The sequence below is a fragment of the Gracilinanus agilis genome, chromosome 3 (genome assembly GCF_016433145.1).
Source record: "Gracilinanus agilis isolate LMUSP501 chromosome 3, AgileGrace, whole genome shotgun sequence".
Lineage (NCBI taxonomy): Eukaryota > Metazoa > Chordata > Mammalia > Didelphimorphia > Didelphidae > Gracilinanus > Gracilinanus agilis.
In genome coordinates, this window is record NC_058132.1 from 633,969,966 (window position 1) to 633,988,000 (window position 18,035).

The following is an 18,035-nucleotide window of genomic DNA, read 5'->3' on the forward strand; positions in this document are numbered from 1 at the left end:
TGGAAAGACCTACATGGAATTATGAAGAGTGAAACAAACAGAACCAAGAGAACATTCTATACATCAAGTGAAATATTATTTGAAGACTGACTTGTGCATGTCCTTAGGCATTTCCTGAACTCCTTAAATATACTATTGAGATTGTAGGGCATGAATCAGAGAACCTATATTACATCTGGAAAACATCCCTATAATCTGAGGAGATTATTTTTCATAGTGAAGATATCCTTTATTTGTGCCTTTATTACCATTATTAATTTAATGAATATTTAGCTTTCGGTTGCCTTAACTAATGGTGACAGAGTTCCTAAATATTCCTAAATATTCCTCCATTTCTGGCCATAGTGAAGTTTCTCCAGAAGAGGTAACTACCAGGGGATCTGCTCTTTATTTATTCTCTTGTTTTAGGCTTCCTTACTATGCATAGTTGGGATGGAGTTAGACTTCCTTACCAAGGCACAGCTTCACACCCTTTCTCCCCCCCCCCCCAACTCAAATCCTCAAATAAAGTGATTTTTTAAAAAATGTGTCTAAAAAGTCTAGCCCTGGAGTTCTCACAATGGTTGAATAAGTAGCCACGATCTATTCAAAGATCCACTCAAGTTGTGGGAATATCTTTGTATATAACACTCGGGCCATATCTTTAAAAAATGAACCAACTCTTATTACACTATGAATACTCTTAATATAAAACAATAGAGTACAAATATGCATTATTTTTGAAGATCTGCAAAATTAAAAATCCAAGCCCAACTTTTGTCTTAGACATAGAGATCATCATAATATGGGTAGAAGCTGAAGTGCAATTAGTTTCTCTTTATTAAGGGCAACAGTAAGATTCAGATTCTGAGTATTTTCTTTAAGCTTTTTAGGATTTCCACTGTCAAATGTTGGCTTATTTACATTTGGATGGTGATATGTTGCCATCAAGTGGCCGTTTAGGTCATTACAGCTACCCCATTCCTCAGGGATGCCCTGGATTCTGTCTAGGCTGCTATTTCATCTCCTTTGGGAAAGTGGTTATTATTTGGGTGATTATTAAAGTTAAATAGGATGTTTCAGCTAATATTGGACTTTAAAATGGATATTTAAATAATCTCCAATGGAATTATTTTAATTGCAGCTGGAAAATCTCATGACAATCAATTGCTTTGTCACATTTCTCTTTACAAAAGGTCAATGATTTCAGCTTGAAATCTTTGGATGCATGAAAAATCCTTTCCTGAAAACCTAGTTAATGTTTATATTTTATTTCTGTATAGTCCAAATGGCATCCTAGTGTTCCCCCCACAAAAAATGACACTCCCACACCCTTTGGAATATTGGAGAATCTACAATTTGGCCACCCTCTGTGTTTTGTCTACAGATATAACATTTCCCTCCCTAGAGATAATATGAGTGCTTTTTTGAAAACCAGGTATACTTAAATACATTCTAAAATCAATTTTTCTTGTGGCTAGCAAAATATGTAATTATATAAGAATATATAACCATATATGTATTTATGTACATATAGAATGAGAGAGATAGCTATGATATATACCTATGTATTTGTGTATATATACATATAAATATGGTGCATATATGTATATACACATGTACACATATACACACAAAGTTTTAGAAGGTATGTAGTTCCAAGAAAAATACCTTGATTTAAATGCTTTAAAAATTATTCTATGAGCTACTTGTTGTAAAATATATGCACTTTTAATAAAAGGTAAAAATTCTTAGTTTCCTATGTGAAAATAAGAGTGTCATCAAGCAAATTTATAGAATCTGAATAGGCAGAGTTAATTACAAAAAAAATTTCAATTGAAACTCTTTCTTCCTCTGATTTCTCCATAAATATAAAATAAATCCCTCAAGTATGAAAATTGACATATCTATGACTACTTAAACTTTTTTTTCATATTCAATCTACCCTTCTCTTCTTAGGATTCTGGAATTCCCATTATCTACTAGGAGAAATTAAACACCTTAGGAACATTTTGATATGAATTTGATGTTTGGCTTACTTTCTCTTCTATAGTATTCTTTATACTTTCAGTACAAAATGGGATGTAATGAAATGGGGTTGAGTAGAGAAAAATATGTTCAAAAGTAAAAAGGAAGAGTGAAGTAGCTCATTTCATTCTTACAGGAATAGAAATGTTTGATAAGTATAGATAGATAGATAGATAGATAGATAGATAGATAGATAGATAGATAGACAGACAGACAGAGATAGACAGACAGAGATAGAGACAGAGATAGATGGAACACCTAAAAATAGGAGACTGTGCACAAATTCTAAAGGCTAGAATATGGATTATAAATGCTACAAGAATTCAGTAGACAGATGGATGAATATTAAATTACTTACTAAAGGAGGGAAGGGAGCTAATCCTAAAGAGATCAGTAACACTGAAATGGGCAAAAACCAGGAGAGGGCATATAGAAGGAATGAACAACATAAAAAGGATTGAAAATAAAGAATCAAGGCTTACATATGCATGTGGGTGTGTTTGCACATCTGTGCATTGGGAAACACTGGAAAGACCAAGCTGAGTCAAATGTTCATATTATAGATTCCAATTTGGGTTGGTTATAAATGACCATTTATTAGACAAATTCAAAATATCATTTGAGATACTTAGTCTTGAATCAGTTAGATATAAGTACTAATATTAGACTCATTACAGGTTTCTGAACAGGGAATGATTAAAGTTTTGTATTGAAAAGATTGATTTAGCATTTGGGTGCACAAAAGGACTCAATCCAATTGATTGGTGACGTGATTGCCAACCATCCCTCTTAACATGCAATTTCTCCTGATTGGCTCTTGATTCCAGCCTGTGCTTTACTTTCATATATGATCCAGGCATGCAGCTGTATGTCCATTCCATTTTATCCTCTACCTGACATCCTGTTGTGTATTCTCTCCCTTTCTCCCTCCTCCATCTTCCCCATGTGTTGCTCTCCTTCCTCTATTTCATTTTCTACTATTAGAAGTTAATATCCTTCGATGCAGGTACTATATACATACATACATACACACATACATATATACATGTATCTATGCATTCCAAACTCTTAGCACAATGTGTGATATATGCTAATTTCTTGATAATTTTTTTAAAATTAATTTTTGCATACACAGTAAGAAAAACACTTTCATAACTATATAAAATGCATCATAGGTAAAACACAAAAGTTCATTTCCTTTTAGAATTCTTCTTGCACAAAATATTCTTGCTATTTAATAAATTGATTCAGACTAGACTATTTCAGAGTTTTTCAACTGAATGATTTTGCTTTAAGTTTGTCTAAGCATTTTAAAAAGGATTGATTTTCACTGGGGAAATAAAAACACAAAGGCAATTTTTTTCTTTGAGAATTTTAAGAAATCTAGAATACATTTTTATATTTGTATTCCCTTTGTCATGGAATTGGTCCTTATCTGTTGTGTACTCTTATTAAACCCCTTCATGTGAATGCCTTGAACATCTTTGGGATTAATGAACATAGACAGAAGTTCTGAAAGATTTACTAAAGGAAGCCAAAGCCCTACTTTATTAAAATTGTTAAAAACTAAAGATGGCTTCATTTTCTTTTGTGTGTCTGCACAGGTCATTTGCTTCTGAATTGGACTATGTGTTCATAAGCATTGCTTATCTGTATCATTTAGTTGATTTATACATAAATACCAAAGTTAAAAAGTACATAAAGTGGAAATATTTATATTAGAGTTTAACAGCAGAACATACCTTCTTTTCCTTCTTATAAAACAATGACACTAGATCATTGGATAAGAGTTCTAGAATTTGAAGCTACCTCAGAGTCTAATCTATTCATTTTATAGATAAGAAACTGAGACTAAGAGAAATTAATTTATTCATTCAAAGTTACATATATAGGAAGTATCAGAATCTGGATTTCAGACCAGTTCTCCTGATTCCAGAATCAAGTTGATGGCAATTTATATACTATTACTGAAAAAAAAAACATGGAGGACCAAGAGATATCTGCTATCATCTTTTGGACCCTTAATTGGGAGGAGAGAGAGAAAGAGTTATGGCTTTATTGACATTTGATAGTTATTCATTAATGACTTTGAGATAAAAATAAATATTTGTCTTAGTTAAAATTTCATAACTTAAAATCCCAAATATCTCTTTGGGTATTATTTTATTCTTTTTTATAAGTGATTTTGAGTTCTGGTTTCCTTGTTTTCATTATTACCTGTCAAATGGAAAAGTGAAATAGAATGTCTACAGAATTACATTTAAAGATCTCATATATTTTATTTATTTTACCTAAATCCACAAAATCTACAAATCTACAACAATTACGAATCTTGTGTTATCTACAAAAGGATAGTAAACAAATTCATGAAAAATGTCTCATAAGCAATTCTATTTCCAGATTGATTAAATTTTTCAAAAATGGCTTGTAAATATGTCTTGATTTCTTTTATACTAGAATTTCTTGAAATTATTGTATTGACCATTAGAACTGATAGATGGAAAGAAAGATAACTTGGTAAAATAATTTCTCTCCTTCCATTTTTTTCTCATGAAAAATGAACCAAATTCATTAAAATATTTCTTGTCCTAATAGAAATTTTTAATATTGTTTTGAAACCAATGTTGAAATCCTCAGGGAATGAAACATTAGAGATGACACTGCCAACATGACTTGCCAGAGAAGTACTGCTTGTTTTCCACTGAGATCTAAGAGAACAAGTAAAGAGAATTCAGTGTTCTTGACACCAACAAAAATATTTTCTAGTGAAAGAGAGATAGGACTATCTAATTGTATAATAGTGGAAGAATACTTATGTAATTACAGGGTTCCAGTGACAGCTGCTTACAATGTCCTCTATCGTGCAATCCGGGTGGTAATTTACCCATGTGCTTCCCAATCATTTGAATGGAAAGCAGTAGGGGGTGGCCTCTCTGATTCTCATATAATTGTAGGCATTTTAAGCACCTAACACTGATGATCCTTCTTTTAACATTTTATAAGAATATGGCCACTTTTTTCTATATTGGACTGTCCTTCCCCAAATCCCTCTTGTAAAGGACTAGGTTGACAACATATTTTTCTCTTTATCTTCGTTTTTGTGATTATTACATTTTATTGTATTCATAGACATAGCCAAAAGATGAAAAAAAAACCCATCTCTGTAATTAAGAAACAACCCCATTAGAAATCTGTAAAAAATTGCTGCTTTAGTAATATTCTATTGTGGAGCAAAGTGTAGTTACACCTAGAAAAAAATAAAATATCTATTCTTCATATCAACTGTTGATTTTAGAGAAATGATTTCTGTAATTATTTTGTTTCCATAATAGAGATGGTATATACAATTAATAGAGAACCACCCCAGGTTCAGGGAGACCTAAATTTAATCTTCTTTCTGATTCATATACCACCTTTTTTCATAAAATCTCAGACAAGATATTTTACTTCCCAGTACTCTAGTCAATTCCTTAAGACTGTAAGTTATAGAAGAGTTTCTCAATTAAGAAAATCATGAGTTCACAACAATAGCAAAAAAAGAAAAAAAGTCTCAATAAACCAACCAAAATGGCTTTCATCTCTAAAATGAGAACAACAATCCTCATTAGAAATTTAACTAAGACCAAAGAATGTTGGAAGAGTCAGGGTTGGCAGGATTGTATGAAGATAGTCTCACTAAAGCAATATTAATAAAGTTGTGAATTTTTCCAGCTACCCTGGAAAATAGTCTGGAGCTATATGAATAAAGTGATTAAAATGTCTGTCCTCATTGAACTAGAAATTCCATCATAATGAGTGTGTTTCAAGCAAGTGCATAACAGAAAGAAAGGCTCCCTATGCATTGCCAAAATATTTAAAGTAGCTCTTAATGTGGCACCAAAGTATATTTCCATCAGCTGGGGCATGGCTTAAGAAATTAGGATAGATGAATATGGTAGAATATATAGAAAAGCATGAGAAGAGATGAGTTTATGTGAGGCAAAGAACAGAATCAAGAAAACTGTGTGTTTGTGATACCTATAGCAATGAAAATGAAAAGAGCAAGAGTAAGAGAATAAACAAAATTCAATTATTAAAATCATAATATCAAAACCTGTTCCTAGAGAAGAGAAATGAGAAGATAGCTGCCTTTGATATTTTTTAGAGCTTGGGGACCGTGGTTAGGGACTACATATAATGTTCAACTTTCCTGATATATTAGTTATTTTTCCTAAATTTTTTCTATTCCCACTTTCAGATTCTTTTTAAATAAAAAATGGAGAACGATATATTAGGAAAAATCTATGATATTAAAGCAAAAGTTATCAATAAAATATTTTGATAATTCTTCTACTGCTTACATAAAACTATTAGTATAATTATGTATGTGAAATATTATCTCAATTATCCAGAAATAACTGAGTAGGTAACTTCAAATATATGAAACAGACATATAGCTAGAAACAAGAAAAAGTCTCTAATCTCAAGAAATACCCATCATGGAGACTTAGGAATAATATTTATTTTTTTCTAATTTTTTTAAATATAAATTTCCCCCTGAGTACTGCATTGGCTGCATCCCACAGAGTTTGGTAGGATGTCTCATCATTGTCATTCTCTTCAATGAAATTGTCGATAGTTTCTATGATTTCTTCTTTGACTAACTGGTTTTGGAGAATCATTATTTAATTTCCAATTAGTTTTTTTTAAACCCTTGTACTTCGGTGTATTGTCTCATAGGTGGAAGATTGGTAAGGGTGGGCAATGGGGGTCAAGTGACTTGCCCAGGGTCACACAGCTGGGAAGTGGCTGAGGCCGGGTTTGAACCTAGGACCTCCTGTCTCTAGGCCTGACTCTCACTCCACTGAGCTACCCAGCTGCCCCCCCAATTAGTTTTTGATTTGCCTGTCCAGGTGCCCTTACTAATTATTATTTTTATTGCATTATGATCCGAGAAGGTTACATTTATTATTTCTGCTGTTTTGCATTTGTTTGCAATGTTTCTATGCCCTATTACATGGTCAATCTTTGTGAATGTACCATGTGCAGCTGAAAAGAAGGTGTATTCCTTTTTGTCCCTATTCATTTTTCTCCACATATCTATTATATTTAATTTTTCTAGGACTTCATTCACCTCTCTTACCTCTTTCTTATTTACTTTTTGGTTTGATTTATCTAGATCTGAAAGAGGAATATTTAGATCTCCCACTAGTATGGTTTTGTTATATATTTCCTTCTTGAGCTCTGCCAGTTTCTCCTTTATGAATTTTGATGCTATGCCATTTGGTGCATACATATTGAGCAGTGTTATTTCCTCATTGTCTATACTGTCTTTTATGAGGATGTAATAACCTTCCCTGTTTTTTTTAATCATATCTATTTTTACTTTGGCTTTGACAGAAATCATGATCTTCACTCCTGCCTTCTTTTTCTCATTTGAAGCCCAAAAGATTTTGCTCAAGCCCTTTACCTTAAACCTGGGTATATCCACCAGTCTCACATGTGTTTCTTAAAGACCACATATGGTAGGATTTTGGTTTCTAATCCCCTCTGCTATTTGCTTCCGTTTTATGGGCGAGTTCATCCCATTCACATTCAGAGTTATAATTATCAGTTGTTTATTGCTGACATTTTAGTATCCTCTTCTAGTTCTACCTCTTCTTCTTATACTATTTCCTTTTAAACTAGTGATTTGCTTTAAGCCAGTAACCCTTGTCCCTTCCCTTGATTTACTTTTCTTTCTACTCCCTCCCTTATTATTCCCCTCTTTTTATTTTTAATGACTAATGAATTCCCTCCCCCTTCTTCTTCCCTCCTTTTTTTGACCTCCCCACTCCTCTGCTCCCCTTGGTTTATCCTTTCTGACTTTCTCAGTAGGGTTAGATAGAGTCTTATATCTCAATGGATAAAGCTACTCTTCCCTCTCAGGGTTAATTCCACTGAGGTTAAGATTTAAATATTACCTCTTAATGCTCTCTTCCTCTCCTTCTTATAATAGTATTCATCCCTTCCCCTTCCCATGCCCTCTTTGTGTGTAATAAAATATCCTATTTTTCTTATTCATTCAGGTTTCTCTTGGTGTCCTCTACTATTCACCCCCCTCTTTCATACCCCCTACATCATCTTAGAACATTTAGAATTCCAACCTCTCCCTATGAATAATTCTTCTAATTACTATCATAGGGAATACTATAATAGTGAATAGAGTTCACTACAGAGAATTATATATAACATTTCTCCACATAGAAATACAATATAATTAGAGAGATCTCTAATCTCAATATAATTGAGAGATCATTGGCTTCTACTTGCCCAATTCTTGTCTTTAGAGACTGGTTTTCTGCTATAAGCTTTTGATTTTCCTTTTCTATTTGATCTATCCTCTTTTCCAGCTGTTTGATTTTGGTCTCCAATTTGCTTATCAATTCTTTTGATTTGGGGGCATCTTTTCCAAATTGCCCAATTTTAGCCTTTAGAGACTGTTTTTTGGCTATAATCATTTGGTTTTACTTTTCAATCTGGTCATTTCTGGTCTTAGATTTACTTGCCTCACTTTCCAATTGCAAAATTTTGCCTTTTAAACTGCTATTTTCTTGCCAGATCTCTTCCATCTTTCTCATAATCTCAGATTTGAACTCTTCAAGACCTTGTGACCCATTTTCATTTTTTAGGAAGGTTTGGATATGGTTACTTGTTTATTCTCCTCTGCTGTTTGCTCTGTTGTCTGAATTTTTTCTGTGTAAAAGTTGTCCAGTGTTAAAGGTTTTTTTCTTGATCTTTTTCTTCTGGGGTTCCTGAGTCTGGCTTGCCATTGTGAACTGTGTGTCCTCTCAGCTTTATCCTCACACCTGGGGTCTGTCTGTGCTCTTTAGGCTCCTGAGGTCTCAGGTCTAGTTGTTCTCAGGGTCAAGCCTCCTGGTGGTCCCTTTGCTTGTTCTTCTGCCTAAAGCTCCTTTAAAAGTCTCAGGGTGCTGCTTCCACAGTCATGCACCCTTCTGCACTGTGTCCCCACTCAAGGTCCATGCCTGCAATCAGGTTCCTTGTCCATGCCTGGGCTCACAATCCCAGTGTGCACCTGCTCTCAGGGTCTCTGTTCAAAGTCCGTGCATTCTTTAGCCTCTTAGGGTCTTAAGTCTTGCTTCTCTCAGAACCAGGCCCTGGTGATGCCAGGTAGCTGCCAATGACTTAATGGGTGCCCCAAACTTGCTCTAAGTCTTTTGCATTGGCTTTGGCACTGTAGGTGGTGTGTGTGTGGGAGGGGGTTGCTCAGCTCATATTTTAGTGAGAGCTGTTTCACCCCCTTTATAGCATGGAAATGCCCCAATTCCACATACTTTCAATGCTGTGCCCTGTTGTGGGGTCCCTTTGTTTGTCTGGATTTGTTTTTATGTCTTCTTGAGGAGTCCTGTATGTGTGGGTTAGGAGAGGTTAAACAGCTGCTTCTACTCTGCTGTCATCTTAACTTGGAAGTCCCAGCAATAATATTTACACAGAATACTTTTGTGATGTGGTGTCATCAGTCAGTCAACTAGCATTTATTATGCCCTTACTATGTGCCAAGTTCAGTGCTAAGCAGAATGGAAAAGAAGCTAGACCTGGCATCATGGATTCTCTAGGGACATAACTAGCTGTGTATTTCATCCATGATCCTCAAATTTTTTATTTGTAAAATGAGGGAATGATATCTATACTACTGTTCTCATAGGGTATTTTGAGATAAATGTTTCCAAAGCTCTAAATCACTATACAAATATGAGTTCTTAAATCTTCCTCCAAAGTTTCTTAAGTTTTATTTCTTAACAAGGTTTCTTTTTCTATTTTCCAAAACCTAGCATATTAGAAAGATCAGAGGAGGAGTTACTGCTAGTCACAGAAGCATTGACAGCAAGGAAAAATGAGTTTCCCGACTGATACTGAAAGGAGAATTGAAACCCTCAAGAGATGTCAAAGCTTTGCTCTAAGGTAGCATCTTGCAATTATAGATGGCTATTATGTCATTTGTATTTTGTATAGTTTTCATGAATGTGTCACATACCTCAAACAGACTATAATATCTGAAAAAGTTGGAGTAGTGTTCTAGGTTGCTGGACTTGGAGTGAGGACAGATCTTAGTTCCAGTTCTGCCTTAGATACTCCCTTGTGATGGTCCCCTGAACAAGTCACTTAATCTCCTTCAGCCTCAGTTTCCTTTTCAAGAACATCCATGAACAAGGATCATAAACTCCGTGTTTCATGGTGCTCCAAGGGCTTTATTTAACAAGTCAGAGACCACTGCTTGGCAAATTAATTCATCATATAAAAAAAAACACAGATATTTGGGGAATTTGGGTATCTTCCTGGAGAAACTTCCTAACATCTCTGAATTTTAGTTCCTTCATCTTTAAAAATTGGGATAATATTTATATCCTTCATATCATTCTTGAAAGGATAAACCTTACTAAACCTTAAGTCATGAGAAATGCATAGTCATACACATGGATTGGGCAACACCAATCTTGAACTGATTTATTCATGTTGTTCTTTAAGTGACTCCTTTTGGGTCATGATTATGACTGAGCCAAAGTCCTGCCTTCTTTCTGATTTATCTATATAGTCTTTCTTCATTCAATTTAAGACAAATATAGGACCAATAAAAATTGTTGTCCTCTTTGTGGCATAGTGGATAGAGTTGTAAATATTGAGCAGGAAGATGTGAGTTCAAATGCCAGGTTAGCCTAGGTGGAATAGTAGATAAGCTCTGGGCATGGAATCAGGAAGCATCATCTTCACGATCATGTTCTTTTCTTGCCTCAGACACTAAGTAGCTGTGTGATCCTGGGCAAACCAATCAATCTTATTAGCCTCAGTTTCTCCTCTGTAAAATGAGCTGGAGAAAGAAATGGCAGACCACTCTGATATCTTTGTAAGACAATCACAAATGTGGTCACAAAGTGTCAGATATGACTGAAAGACTACCGAATGTCAACAACAATGATAAAATAGCAGATTTGGAAAAGGGAAGACATGAGTTGAAATTCTGACCTAGATTATTACCTGAACACCCAATTAACCTCTTTTAGTCTCATTTTCCTTTGTTAATTCCTTTTGTTAATTCCTTTGTAGAATGGGAATACTAACATATTTCACAGAATTTTTGTGAGGATAAAATGAAATAATATATTTAAAGCACACTGAAAACTACAAGTGCATATAAATGTTATATATTATTACTTTTACTTAAATTTGTGAAATATTTATGTATGCATAGAGACAGAAAGAGAAAGAGAGGGATGGAGAAAGGGAGAGAGAGGAAGAGAAGAGGAGAGAAAAGGATGGAGGGAGAGAGAAGCATGAAGGAGGGGAGAGAGAGAGGAAGGGAAGAGGAGAGAGAAGGATGGAGGGAGAGGAAGAAAGGAAAAGAGAGGAGAATGCATGTTTAGCTATATCCCATTTGTGGTGAGGGGTCTTTCTACCACCAGTAGTATTAGGGTTTCCTCTTGTTGCTTGAAAAGATGCAGAATAAATGTTTCTAGCTTCTCCCCATCACGCTTTCTCAAGGGAGACTTTCATTCCTGTCAGGAGGAGAATCAGGAGGTTAGGGCTGAAGCTTCTCTGCTCATAGAAGAGGTACTGGATTAGAATTATCTATCTATATCTATATCTATATCTATATCTATACCTATATATCTTCTCTTAACATTATTAGAATATGGAATATGATCAGGTTCAATCTAACTTCTGAATTCTGTGTCATTATTTGAAAGGAAGCAGAAGGTCACTTTCCCATCAGACACCAAGTCCACAATGAGCATACTTAATGAAAAACAGATAAATCCCTTTAACTAAACTGGTGGTTCCCAAACTTTTTTGGTCTACAGCTCCCTTTCCAGAAAAAATATTACTTAGCCCCTGGAAATTAATTTTTTTTAAATTTTAATAGCAATTAATAGGAAAGATAAATGCACCTATGGCCATCACTCAGTCTCAGATCCTCCTGGATCGCTGCAGCACCCACCAGGGGGTGGTAGTGCCCACTTTGGGAATCATTGAATTAAACCATAGCCAGACAAAAATCAGAGAAGGAATACATAGGAGGATATATTCCAGATAATCCATGCTGAAAGGTCTCTCCCACTGGGAGTGAGGTAACTCAGCTCAACCAAGAGCCCCAGACCTCATCTGAGGGATAACTTCCCCAAGCTACTATTGGAGAAAGCTGAAGAGACATAAAGACTATCAGCTCCTCTTCTCCCGGGGTCTTTTCTTTCAGCAACCTATAATGTGGTTCGCCTCTTACATCTTCATTCTCAAACTTGGAACTAGGAAAACTTCAAGAATCCTGAAGAAGATAGAAGAAAGCTAGGTCTCTCCTACTCTGGCCAACTCCATTCTATCCCTGATGGGAAGGGCATTCCTCTCCACCAGCAAGGAAAGCATCCAATACCAAAGTGTTTTGGGATAGGGATGACACATAAATAAAAGTATCATATGATAATTAGTGACTAGTAACCAACATAGACTACTTAATTTGCTATTATAAATACTTCTATTCCACTTTTATTATTTTATGGGGGATATTTCTCAGAGAACTTAGAAGAATAGGTTGGGCAAACTGAGAATTTACATTTTAATTGTGGTAATCATAGGTATGGTTCTTTTCACTGTATATTACATTAAGTTAATGAACTTTGGGGAGCGACACATGAACAAATTATCATTTTTAGCCCAATTCATTATAAATTGTATGCCTCATTTACATGGCTTCCCATTCTATTTTACTTGTGGGGTAGGGGCACAAAGCTCCTATTTGCAATCAACTCAGCTTGTTTCTCCTGAATGTAAATGATCACCTCTGCATTTGAAGCTAGAGGGATGCATTCAGTTTGAGGTTTTCTTAAATTAAGATTATTTCAGGTGCAGCTGTGTTCAAGGCCAACCATTTGAATCTCAGTCTTTACTACTTCCATTCTCCCCTCTTGTTCCTTTTCTAATAATGCCCTTACTGACCAGCCTTTATGGAATAACAATAAATCTTAAGGTTTCACTTTATAAACTTTTATTTTGGACTTTTATTTTGGAAAAAAATTTTGACATCTCAATTTAAATGATCCAGCACCTTCTTAATAAATATGTGAAAGAAAGAAACCCTCAGACAAAATAATAACAAATTAATTGAACAAATTCACTCAGTTTTTGGAGTCAAAATAAAGAGAAAAGGCAACAAATGACATACATGTCTTTAAATCTTGTCTTTAAGTAATCATCCATATTAAGAAGTTACTTAATAATTCCAGGATAAGAAATCATTGTAACTATGGCCACAGAAAAATAACAGAGAAGAATCTAAAGTCTACAGTCAGAAAATGAGTTTAGAAAGATAGCTAGCTTCAAAATTAGTGGTGGCATTATCATGAGTATACATTTATTTTTTCCTTACTGTAAAAAATCTGCACATATTATTTTAGAATTTTGTTCTGAACTGCTTTATATTTGTTTCTATGGTTATGAGCATGAATAAAATAATTCATTTATTTATTCATTTTATTTTTAAAATTTTGAATATTTTCCCTTAGTTACATGTTTCATGTTCTTTCCCTCTCCCCCAAATCCTCCAACCCCCCCCATTAGCCAAAGCACAATTCTATTGGGTTTTACATGTATCATTGATCAAGACCTAATTCCATATTATTGATAGTTGGACTAGAGTTATCATTTAGTGTCTACATCCCCAATAATATCCCCATCAGCCCATGTGTTCCAGCAGTTGTTTTTCTTCTGTTTCTCCTCCCACAGTTCTTCCTCTGAATGTGGCTGGTTTTCTTTCTCATAAGTCCCTCAGCCTTGCTCTAGATCAGAGGTTCCCAATATTTTTTGGCCTACTGCCCCCTTTCCAGAAAAAAATATTACTTAGCCCTCTGGAAATTAATTTTTAAAAATTTTAATAGCAATTAATAGGAAAGATAAATGCACCTGTGGCCATCACCACCATACCCTGGATCATTGCAGTACCCACCAGGGGGCTGTAGTGGCCACTTTGGGAATCACTGCTCTAGATCCTTGCATTGCTGCTAGTAGAGAAATCCATTATGTTTGATTGTACCACAGTGTATCAGTCTCTGTGTACAATGATCTCCTGGATCTGCTCCTTTCACTTTGCCTCAATTCCTGGAGGTCTTTCCAGTTTACATGGAATTCCTCCAGTTCATTTTTCCTTTGAACACAATAGTATTCCATCACCAACAGATACCACGATTTGTTCAGCCATTCCTCAATTGAAGGACATTCTCTCATTTTCCAATTTTTTGCTACCACAAAGAGTGTGGCTATAAATATTTTTGTACAAATCTTTTTCCTTATTATCTCTTTGAGGTATAAACCAAGCAGTGCTATGGCTGGAACAAAAGGCAGATGGTCTTTTAAAGCCCTTTGGGCATAGTTCCAAATTGCCATCCAGAATGGTTGGATCATGAATAAGATATTTTAAAGGCATATTTACAGACAATATTTTAAATAGACAATAGAGTAAATACTTTCCTTGGAAATCATCACTTAAAAAAAGTATTCTTTTTGCTTAATGGTTATTCAGCATCCATGAGGATCTGACCTCATTTTCTTTCTTTTCTTTTTTTTTAATAGATCTGTTGTTACTTCGTAAGAGAAACTTTGGATGGAGATCCTAATGAAAAATTAAAAGTTAAAGTATGATCTTACATAACACTTATTGTATCAATTGTGTTAACATATATTCTAGTGATCCTGATTTCTTTTTGCCAATAAATGTACTCTTTTTAGATAACTAAAGGGAGAAAGGGAAGGTTACCCATATGTCCTGGAATATGCATAAGGAAATACCAGGAGAGGATGAAGTTAAAGGGAAACTGGACCTCACTATGTCTTCTATAGGACAACTTTCACTTATTTTAAGAAGAAGGATTGTCTTGTCTCTAAGATTTTGCTCCTGGCTTGTTACTCCATGTAGAAAAATAGATTTGAACTTTTCTCCCCTTGAATTCTAGGACTCATTTGAATGCAAAGAAGGGAATAGTACTAATTACCCCTCCAATGTCTTTCCAACATTGTAGAAACAGTAAATGTGCTGGTAAATCAGAAGTTTGAACTGGATGTCCTCTCATGTCTCTTTCACATTTAGATCTATTTTAAGGTAGGAATTATTTTATTTTATTTTATTTTATTTTACTTTGCCCTCCTTTCTTTGCCTAGGGTTTATCACAGTGCTTTCCATAGAGAAAGCAAATGCTTGTTGATTGAAAATAATTATAGTCATCTCTCAGCTTTCCATGGTGCTTGGGTCAGGAAATGTAAAACAAACAAACAAACAAACAAAAATAAACAAAGAACAGCCTTCAAATAATTCTAGGCCCCACTCAAAGCATTTTTTTTTCATTTTAAATTTTCATTTTCCCCAAGTGGATTTTAAAAATTTCCATCATTTTTCAAAGTATTTTGAGTCTTGAATTCTCTCCTTCCTTGCCCTTATCCCCACTAAATTCCTACCACCCACCTCCCTCCTGAAATGGTAAGCAATCTTTTATAGATTTTATCTGTGCAATCATGTAAAAAAATTCTCCATATTAACCCTTTCATGGAAGGATATGAACAAAAAAATTAAGAAAGTGAAAAAAGTTTGTTTTGGTCAGGATTCAGACTCCATTAGTTCTTTCTATAGAAGTGATTTTTTAAAAAAAATCATGAGTCCTATGGGATTGCTGAACCTTTATTTTTTAATAATTCTGATCATATTTAACACCCCAAACAAATAAAACACAATGCAAGTATAAAAAGTTGAAGTTTCTACACAAGAGAGATGAGTAGGTTGGATAGTATACAGTCTTCAAAGCCACCAATATAGCTCAACAGATGCTTCATGGATTTCCTTCTCTTATGAAAAATATAAGATTCAAAGATCACTGCAGGAGAAAATTATGTGACTGGATAGTAGAAAAATACAGGATCCATTCCCAAATAGAGTGTATAACCTCTACATCTATAGCGAACTGAAATTCTTAACAAAATGTATCTGTTTATAATAAATTTATATATGTAACATAATGGTAAGTGATAAAATAGATTAATAATATACAGTATTTATGCATTCATGACATTTTTTTAGTTTTATTTAAAAATGTTAGTCATCTGTGATTCTCCAAAATATGTTCCAAATCTCCAAAAGTTTCCATTTTATTACCATTGGCCAACTAAAGGTAAAAACAAAACCACGAATGTGAAACTCAGGAAAGATTAGGGATAATTGTAACTGAAATAAGTGAACAGCTCTTTTTTAAAATTGTCACAGCTCAGATTGACTTAAAGGTCATCTGAAACCTGCTGCCCATTGAATGTAAATATCGTACTCATTCTCCTTGCCCTTCAGTAGGTATACATTGATTTTCTGTGTCAGATCAATATTTGTTCTTCCTTAAGGTGTTAAAGCTGATTCATTGGGGCATAGAGTTGGAATTGCCAGAGACCTCAGAGGTCACTGAATTTACTCCTCCCTCCTACTATCCAATTTATGCATGAATAAACTTTAGTCAAAAGTAAACTGACCTGGGGCAGCTGGGCAGCTCAGTGGATTGAGAGTCAGGCCTAGAGACTGGAGGTCCTAGGTTCAAATTTGGCTTCAGACACTTCCCAGCTGTGTGACCCTGCGCAAGTCACTTGACCCCCACTGCCCACCCTTACCACTCTTCCACCTAGGAGCCAATACACAAAAGTTAAGGTTTAAAAAAAAAAAAGAAAACTGACCTTTTGGAGTCCAGCAGTTAATAAGTACCTAAGGTAGGATTTGATTTCAGATCTCCAAGTTGAGGATTTTATCACTCTATCTCTTGTCAAGTTATCTAATACTAAACTAGCTGAACAAATTGGATCAGAGGCTCTAAAAATTCCATAAAAAGAACACTTTTGATCAAATGTGAAACCTAAAAGTATTATGGCTAAGTTTCTTGTCTATGTGCATACTTCTTTTGCCTTAAAAAAACCCAACAATATGATGTTGCCAACAATAAAAAGAATATTATTTTTATTTTTTGTGCTTATTGAAAAGCCACATGAAATATTTGAAATATCTATGACCTACAAGATATTATTCCTAAAAGCTAACTTGACAAAAATGTCACTTTTATAAGCTTATACAAAAAAAGATATACTCCCAAAACTGTGACAGATAGTTGGACATAAAATTGATTTAGTTGTCAATAGATATCTTCATTAGGCACTGGAGATAAAGATCATGAACTGGGTCCAGAATTAAGTAGAAATCGACTTAATCACTATTGGAAAACTGTATAGCACTGCCCCTTACCTCAGAAACCCATCTTATTAGTATCAAAATTTTCTGGTAATTTTCTTGAATCATGAATCATCAAGATCTCAGAAAAATCACAATATCAGGGGAAGGAAGAAAAGTGGAAAGTGGATAATTAGTGTAACTAACTGGTAATATGTTACAAATGAAGACATGAATAGAAGGAGTAGCATAAAAGAGTGGGCAATCTGTGGCAAAAATCAAGGGAAAACATGCAATGTCAAGAGCATTGCATTGATATTTATGGAATATTAAGAGAATCAAACAAAGGCCACCCCATACTTCTGTAGGAATCATCCAGGATGTGAAGATATGGATGGGTTGAGATCTGTATTATGAAGGGACTACCTAAACTGATAACATAAAGAATGCATCTAATCATCAAGATGTGATATGATTTGAGAGGTGTTGGGTATGTGTCCTGGACCAAAGATATTCTACTCCCCTTATCTGCCATAATACATAAAAATCCACTATTGCAAATTCATTCCTTGGATTTTGAAGGCTTTTAAGTCTCCATTAGCACTTGATTAAGATGCAAATACCCTGAAGGAAGAAAATAGCTAAAGGCAATATTTCTAGGTTAGCATTACTTGACATATGTCATGCATACATAAAAGTATAGAAGACTCTTCAGGATGAAAACACAAGACAGTATCTGATGAGGAGATTGTTAAAAAGGAGTTGGTGAAGGCAAACATCCTATTTAAGAATATAGTTTATTTCACTCTAGGGACTTTGA